Below are 7,759 nucleotides of genomic sequence, written 5' to 3' on the forward strand. Positions count from 1 at the left end.
AAGGGAATAAGATGAGACACACAGAATGAGCCTCCTTGTACGTCGCCTTTTTCTCTGTGAGTGTCTGATATCGCTGTTGAACCACTAACAGAAAACGTGCTCCGCCTGGCGGCCGCTAGGAGGGTACGCTAATGACAAACTTGGCATAATGCAATACAGTAAGCCGTTAGTACAGGCTCGAGTATCCGAACTGTTGACATGATAGTACCAACACAGCAGCTTTTTCTCTTTTTTCTCTGCGCTATTAGCCTCCCCAGTATGCCTGCTCATGGATGCAGCTGCGGACATATAACAAGACGAAAACAGCTACACACACACAAATACGCAAGGCCTTGCGAGCCTTGCGCGAGTGCGTTTGTTGAGTCCATGTGGAGAAAGAAAACAAAGCAGTGTGCAGGGGCGTTATTGTTCATTTCCCCTATCCCCCTTGCTGACAGAGTCCCATTATCTAAAAGCGACCGTCCACCCGGAATTAGTCGATTTTTTTTCGGCAGCAGTGAAGAGAAATGAGGGCTGAGAGCCTACATGTTGCGCCGCCGGGGTGGGGGGTCTGTTTGCGCTGCAGGAAATCCAGAAATCTGAGTTTACCGTAGGAACTTCGTCCAGCGTACTTGTATATACGTGACGATAATTAACAACAGTTTTAAACCCTAATTTCTGAAAATGAAGTGTCATCATGTTTTAGTAGTAATTGCTACATTTTGATAGTTTTCAAAAGCAATTTGGTGACTTCAAAAATGGTTTACCGTGTATGATCACACACGGCAAAGCTATTTTTGAAACCGTACCATTTTCCGTGTTTGAACGTGTTTGTGCGCGTGCGTAGGGGGATTTATACCCCTGTCACACGGGCAACATTAGTGATACTTTCACGAAGTGCACTCCCCATGAACGAATGGCACTTTCATTGCGCTGTCACATGGCAAAAAGAGGTGCTATTTGGAAATCATGATAGTGACGATGGGTGTTGCAGGTAGTGACGATCGGTATTGCAGCACATTGTGAAAATTAGTTTGTTTTCACAAATACTTGGGGAATATTTCATAGCATATGTAATTGCTAAACGAACAGAGCCATGTTTCCGCTGATGAAAAACCTTTGAAATGTCGCCATGTAACTTCGAGAGTACTCCTAGGGAGCTGTCGAGAAAGTACAATAGTACAATTTAGGGGTTCGCAGCCGACCTTCTGTATCAAGGCAGCAGAGGCTAGGCAGAAAATGAAAAGAAACTGGCTTTGCTCTCGTGACGGCAGGAGTGGTTTACCCCATAATCAGCGCATAAAAAGCTTTCTTCACTGACAAATTAGACTAATCCCTAACCGTCGCCCCGACTGCTTTCCTTCGCCACTTCGTACCAGTAGCCCGAACAATGACCAGCCCACTTGCCACTGCGCAGTGACAAAGACCAGTCTCCTTCAATACATGGTAGATTGCTGACGACACGCTGTCGCTCCGCCACAGAATAATCTTGGAGTAGAACGCCTTCGCTTATTTTTCATGCAGACTACTTCCGTACCTTCGTGCCAGCTTGGCAACCTTTCTCGGCCACAAGACAGCTCAGCGGTTTGTGCACACGTAATGTGCGAAGAAAAAAGCACCAGTGCGAAAAGAGGCATGGTGAATCCTTTGCGGATTGGGCAGTTGGTGTGGTATATGAAATTCGCAGCATGGGAGCACTCAAAATCGCTCGGAAACGGAACTGCCTCTAATTCACCTCTTCACTGCGCAGAGTGGAAATGTTAGCCGGCTCTAGACAGTATCAAGGTTCTTGGCAGGAGTCACGAATAAGACAGCGCGTGAGGTTTTTGGGGCTTTTCTCATTGCAAAGGAAGGACCCGCATGTTGTAGTGATTGTTCTGCTGCTCTTCGAAGTGAGTAACCCGCATTTATTATATGTTTTTCATAATCACCAGGCCTTGATAGTAAATGATTTCTAATAAAGAAGTCCTTTCTGCATGTTGCGGATTTATTGTTATGCGCTGAAAGCGTCTGTCGCTTTTGTTGTTTTTTTGCCGATTTACTGTATATCATTTTATTTTGGAACGATTTTCTGACGCTGCTTCTGAAAAGATACTTTTCCACAATAAGCAGGAAACCGGAACTTGGAGATCAACTGTAAGATTGAAGATGTTGAAGTCGTTGCATACTGTGATTCCACGAAGGAGGGTTGATATGATAGCAGTTGTGCGCGGATCGAGTGACTGAGTGTCCTGTATATAATTGAGCCCAAACTTGCGAATAAACAATTGGTAGTTCAGCCACTTTATTGTCTGTTTCTCTTTTCCGGTTTTTGTATTTTTGGTTGGTTATTTATTTCTCGTAATAAAGAGTTCTAGTTGTTGCAGTTCCTGTGTTACGAAGGAGTGCTGAAGCGGGCACAGCTCTCATCATGAGAAATTAGTTGCTACGCTGAGCTTTGCGTTTCGAGTAGACATATAGGCTCCCTGAAATCGTAGAGCGGCGCCACCAGCTCGCTGACATCAGCGCCACCAACGGAGGTGGCGCCAAACACGAAGGCGCTGCGTTCGGTTTTGCCGCCGTGCTTGCATTGCCGGTATTGCTTCCTGTAGTTCGCGCATCCGTGATTTCAAAGCTTCTCAACGGTGCACCGCGCTAGCTTTTTCCGTGGACATCATTCTGATACGTTTGCAGCAAACTTCACTCTTGGATTTGCCATTATCGCTTGTCAGCATCCAGTGAGAGACCGCCAACACCCGCGATGTCGCGGGTTCTGCATTGCGGCTTCAAGTCGGTCGACGGCCTCGACCAGCACTTTCGGCCATCGATACTACGGAAAGGACGCCGCTTGTTTGAAAACAATCACGTGTACGGGGTCCGCGAAGTGGACGAAACTGATGTTTCTGCAAAATGCCTTTCCCAACAGAGCAAACACATGTACGAGGTTGGTCTCAAGGTAAGTAAACAAAACAACGTGGCCTTGCTGTGCGCATGTGATATTAGCTCACATTTAAACACGAGCCGAGAAAAGCATGCAGGGTCAATTGCTGGCGTTCGTTAACACTTCACATGTCGTTATTTGGTTTCACGTTGCGCCTCAGCTACCTTTTCTCTCGATTTCAACTCGCAGCTGACGCTGCAGCACCGGAAAATTGAGAGCGGCGAGTGCACTTGTCCATACGGCAGCATGGGAAACTACAAGCACTGTGCCGCAGTTGCTTTGTATTTAAACGACTACGATCACGCATCTTGCACGAGTGCGCCACAAACATGGGGAAAGCCAGCAGGGAAGCCGCTGCTGAACGACAAGGCCAGCATTGGAGAGCTGTTTGGTGGTATGATGAATTTTGTTTTATGCTGTTACATAGAGCATATGCATGCTTTTGGCTACAGCATTCCTTGCATGAATCAACTCTTGTCACCCTACGTCTTCATTGCAAACCGTAATCTGTTATCTTTATTCCATCACGGTTCTAGCTATCACTTTTTATGTGGTTCTGTGCTCGACACACTCTGTAGCCACTACATATGCATTGCCTAACATGTAGTGAATTTCGTCATTCTTGTTTTGCAGACTACAGCAGCCCCTTTGTAGGGAACAGAAAGCCAGCCGAACTGCCTCCATTTTATGCCCTGGAGTGCTTTTCGGGCATTTTTTCACCATTCACTGAAACACTGGCTAAGAGTGAGGCAGATTTGGACTCCTCTGAAGCAGAGAAGAAAGCCCAGCAGTTGTTACAGCTCAAAAAATACCCAGCTGCTTCCTGCACCTTGCAAGGCATTACACGAGTTGCAAGTGTTTGGCACGTATCCAAAGCAAATTGTTAAGCCAAAAGACCACATAGAGGGGATGGCGCAGCAGCAGAAAACATTTTACGATGCAAATATTGCCTCTCGGTCGTTATCTGATCTGTGTGTGGCGACCATGGGCCAGTCAAGCTGTGTCAGGCATGGAACAGTGACAGCGGACGTCGTTGCTCACCTCTGAAGTAGGTACACGAGTATATAGCGCCCGGCGACGCTATAAAGCGCCGGCGCTAAGATCGGCGTTACAGCGCGCGCTAGAAAGAGAATAAAGATGGACCGCGCGTGCTCGGGGCGCACGCCCGGTACGGGCAGTTCGGAACTAGAAGCCTGCCACGCTGGTCGTCTCTCTCTGGTGCTCCGCTGCGCCCCCACAAATTCTCAACAGTGGTGACTCCGGCCTAAGACATGACCGACCCCAGCAACCTACCGCCCTCAGGCGGCCTTCCGCCTGACGCTGCACGCCCTGCGTGACCACCCTCGAGCACTCCGTCTGCAGCTCGTGCCTCATCCGTTTGTGCCCGGATCACTCTGGTGCGACATATCATCGGCTCTACCGCGACCGTTAATCCCAGAGGCCTTTCGTCGTGCCATTTTCCATTCCCTTCACGATATCTGCCATCCTAGCATTCGGGCCACGCAGCGCCTCGTTACCCAGCGGTACGTCTGGCCGAACATTAACACCGACGTTCGCCAGTGGGCCCGCTCGTGCCTTGCTTGCCAGTCCACCAAAGTGACACGCCATACCAAGACTCCCCCTCAGTCTTTCCTGCCGCCTGGATCACGCTTTGACCATATTCATATCGACCTGGTTGGACCGCTTCCCCCTTCTCAGGGCTACAAGTACGTTCTGACGATGGTCGACCGCTTCACCCGTTGGCCCGAAGCCGTGCCCATTCCGGACATTACTGCGGAAACAGTTGCCAGAGCCTTCGTTTCGACGTGGGTTTCCCGCTTCGGCTGCCCCGGCATTGTTACCACAGATCGCGGCCGCCAGTTCGAATGCGCCCTCTTCACTTCGCTCACCCGGCTACTCGGCACTAAACACTGCCGCACCACATCGTACCATCCCTGTGCCAACGGCATGGTCGAGCGGTTCCATCGCCAGCTCAAGGCTGCCCTTACTGCGCGCCTGGATCGCGAGCACTGGGTAGATCACCTCCCTATGATGCTCCTAGGCCTTCGCGCCGTCCTGCGTCGTGACCTTGGCTGTTCGGCGGCCGAACTCGTCTTCGGTACCTCCCTGCGGCTTCCCGGAGACTTGTTCGTACCTTCGGCTCCCTCGTCCCAACCCCTGCAATACCTTCCCCGCCTACAGGACTGTCTCCAGCACCTGCGCCCAGTGCCGCCTCGCTCAACTGCCCATCAAGTCTTTGTGCACCCGGACCTTGCTTCCTCGACGCACGTTTTTCTCAGGCGAGACGCTGTAAAGGCGCCTCTTACCCCTTCATACGATGGCCCGTACCGCGTCCTCACCCGGACGACAAAGTCAGCGACAATCCTGCTCGATGGTCGTCAAGAGGTCGTCTCCCTCGACCGACTCAAACCAGCGTACCTCGAGACACCTCCCTAGGAGCTCCCCTCAGATGTTGCCGGCCCACCTGCAGACCTGCTTGCCGCTGTGGCTAATCCATCTCTGCCCCGTCGGCGCGTACATTTCGCCGTTCCGTCTAGGCGGGGGGCCCTATAGCGCCCGGCGACGCTATAAAGCGCCGGCGCTAAGATCGGCGTTACAGCGCGCGCAAGAAAGAGAATAAAGATGGACCGCGCGTGCTCGGGGCGCACGCCCGGCACGGGCAGTTCGGAACTAGAAGCCTGCCACGCTGGTCGTCTCTCTCTGGTGCTCCGCTGCGACCCCGCAAATTCTCAACAAGTACTTCATGTTTCTGACTTTGGGTATCTGGTGTCTGAACTTTTGATTTAGGTGGCACAAAGGAAAAAGATTCCGGATCAGCAGCACTACTGGGCACACAGTACTCCACGCTCGACGGAGTCCTGAGGAAGTTGCAAGAGCCATCCTGCATGTAAGGGCATTTTCTTCCGAGGGTACGGCATACGGTATGTATACAGTTGTAAATTATTTCGTTTAATACACAGCACAAAATAATGAAGAAGCTATGCACAGATACAATGGTTCCCACTTCCTTTTATTCTTTTCACTGCTGCATATTGAATGGCTGACAATGACATAGCATGAAAACAATATTTTTTTTCTTTACTCAACCACAGGTCTTCGCACAGAGCCCCTGGCTCGGATGGAATTCGAGCGTCAACAAGGTGTTGAAGTTGTGGAGGTGAGTGTGTACTTTGTCGAGCCTTCGGGCTGTGCAATTAATCATTTGAGAGGGGAAATAACTGTCAAAGTAAAAAATAAAACCCGATTACTGGCAGCCGTTTTGGCATTGCAGGCTTGAACATGGGACAGACGTTTGGTTTATTATGATGATTGTTGAACAAGAAAGATGCTCTGGCCCGTGCCACTGAAATATGATGCATGTTGTGCAACTGAGTTGCATTATACTTGCTCGTGCATTAAGCTTTGAAGATACTGAAAGACCAGTATCTTACTTGGCCATTATTATGGAAGCCTTTGACAAGCCATATATTCCTCGTGCACCTGTTGTGTCTAACATAATTGCAAATTATTTCAGATGGGTCTGCTCATCCACCCCGACAAACCTTGGTTGCGTGGCAGTCCTGATGGTATATTTTGTTTGGCTTGAGAAACATACCTTCTCGAGATCAAGTGTCCACATAAGTGCAAGCAAAGTGACATGTTCCACAGCTCAGGGAAGAGCATCCTTGAATATATTCAGGGGACTTGCAGTGAACCCAGACTTAAGAAGTCCCACAGCTATTACACTCAAGTGCAAATTTTAATGTACTTACTGAATGTGAAGACATGCTTTTTTTTTGTCTACTCAGAGAAAGAACATTTAACTATTCATGTCGGCAGGGATGACCCCTTTCTGCAAGAGGCTATACCAGGCCTTGAGAAGTTTTTTTTCAGCTGGCTTCTACCTGCTGCAGCAAAATAAAACGTGTTTATTGGGATCTGCATGGAGTGCCAGACTTTGCCCGCCACATGTAATGGGACAAAAATGTTTACATTTTGTACCCCTGCTGTGCAACAATCAATGACAGATTTATGCATACATAGTTTACAAGGGCAGAAAACAATAAGGCGGTTGAAAAACATGACCATTGTGTACCACTTCTCCCACTTCATGCAAAGGTAACATAAGCAGTTGCACTAAAAACAAGAATAGAACTAGAACACGAATTTGGCAGCTATTTAGTTATATTCTACAGCAGTGGAATCGCAAAAAACTGCTTAAAACAGGCAAAAAAAGCATTTTTATCAAGAGCACGATACCAAGAATTCATATCAAATATAAGGACAATGCTACAACACATGACAACACATTTCTAGCTACAACACATGACTGATGCACATGAACTAGGTGCAGAAGTGCTGGGGGGGTGCCACAGTTTCCAGGCTTCATGCATGCGTGTCACACAGATATCCCCCATGTGACACTACTCAAGCATTACTTAAGTTTGCACTCCGGTATTCCAGTCAGAAGAGGGGTAGCCATGTACAAAACATCTAATTAAAATGTATAGGTGCAAACATATACAATATAATACAAGCAAAGAAATATGAACACTCCATTGCGCACAATGTACAAAAAGCAAAATTCAAATGCATGAATACAAATTGACAGGAAGAATAAAATCTGCCAGTATTTACTGTCACATGCCGCAAAGCTACATTCCTTCACTCAGGTGGGCCGACAGAACCTTAGCAACACGGGAAAAAAACAGAAGGCTCAGTCTGCCAGCTAACATCTCAACAGGAGGACCTTTGGAACCCCAGTGAGTCCAGATCATGACAAGTACTCTTGCTGAAACATTAGATAGCAGACTGAGGCTCCCCCCCCCCAAATATTGTTAGTTTTGTTCTATGTAACCCTGAATGAGGCCAGTGAATAGA

The 7,759-nt window shown here is 48.5% G+C and overlaps 1 pseudogene; it reads left to right on the forward strand.

Moving 5' to 3' along the window:
- The first annotated feature begins 2,719 nt into the window (after positions 1-2,719).
- Positions 2,720-6,642, forward strand: LOC149327177 (uncharacterized; annotated as a pseudogene).
- The last annotated feature ends 1,117 nt before the right edge of the window (positions 6,643-7,759 follow it).

The sequence above is a fragment of the Amblyomma mixtum genome, chromosome 10 (assembly GCF_055824585.1).
Source record: "Amblyomma mixtum isolate Tamu chromosome 10, ASM5582458v1, whole genome shotgun sequence".
Classification (NCBI taxonomy): Eukaryota; Metazoa; Arthropoda; class Arachnida; order Ixodida; family Ixodidae; genus Amblyomma; species Amblyomma mixtum.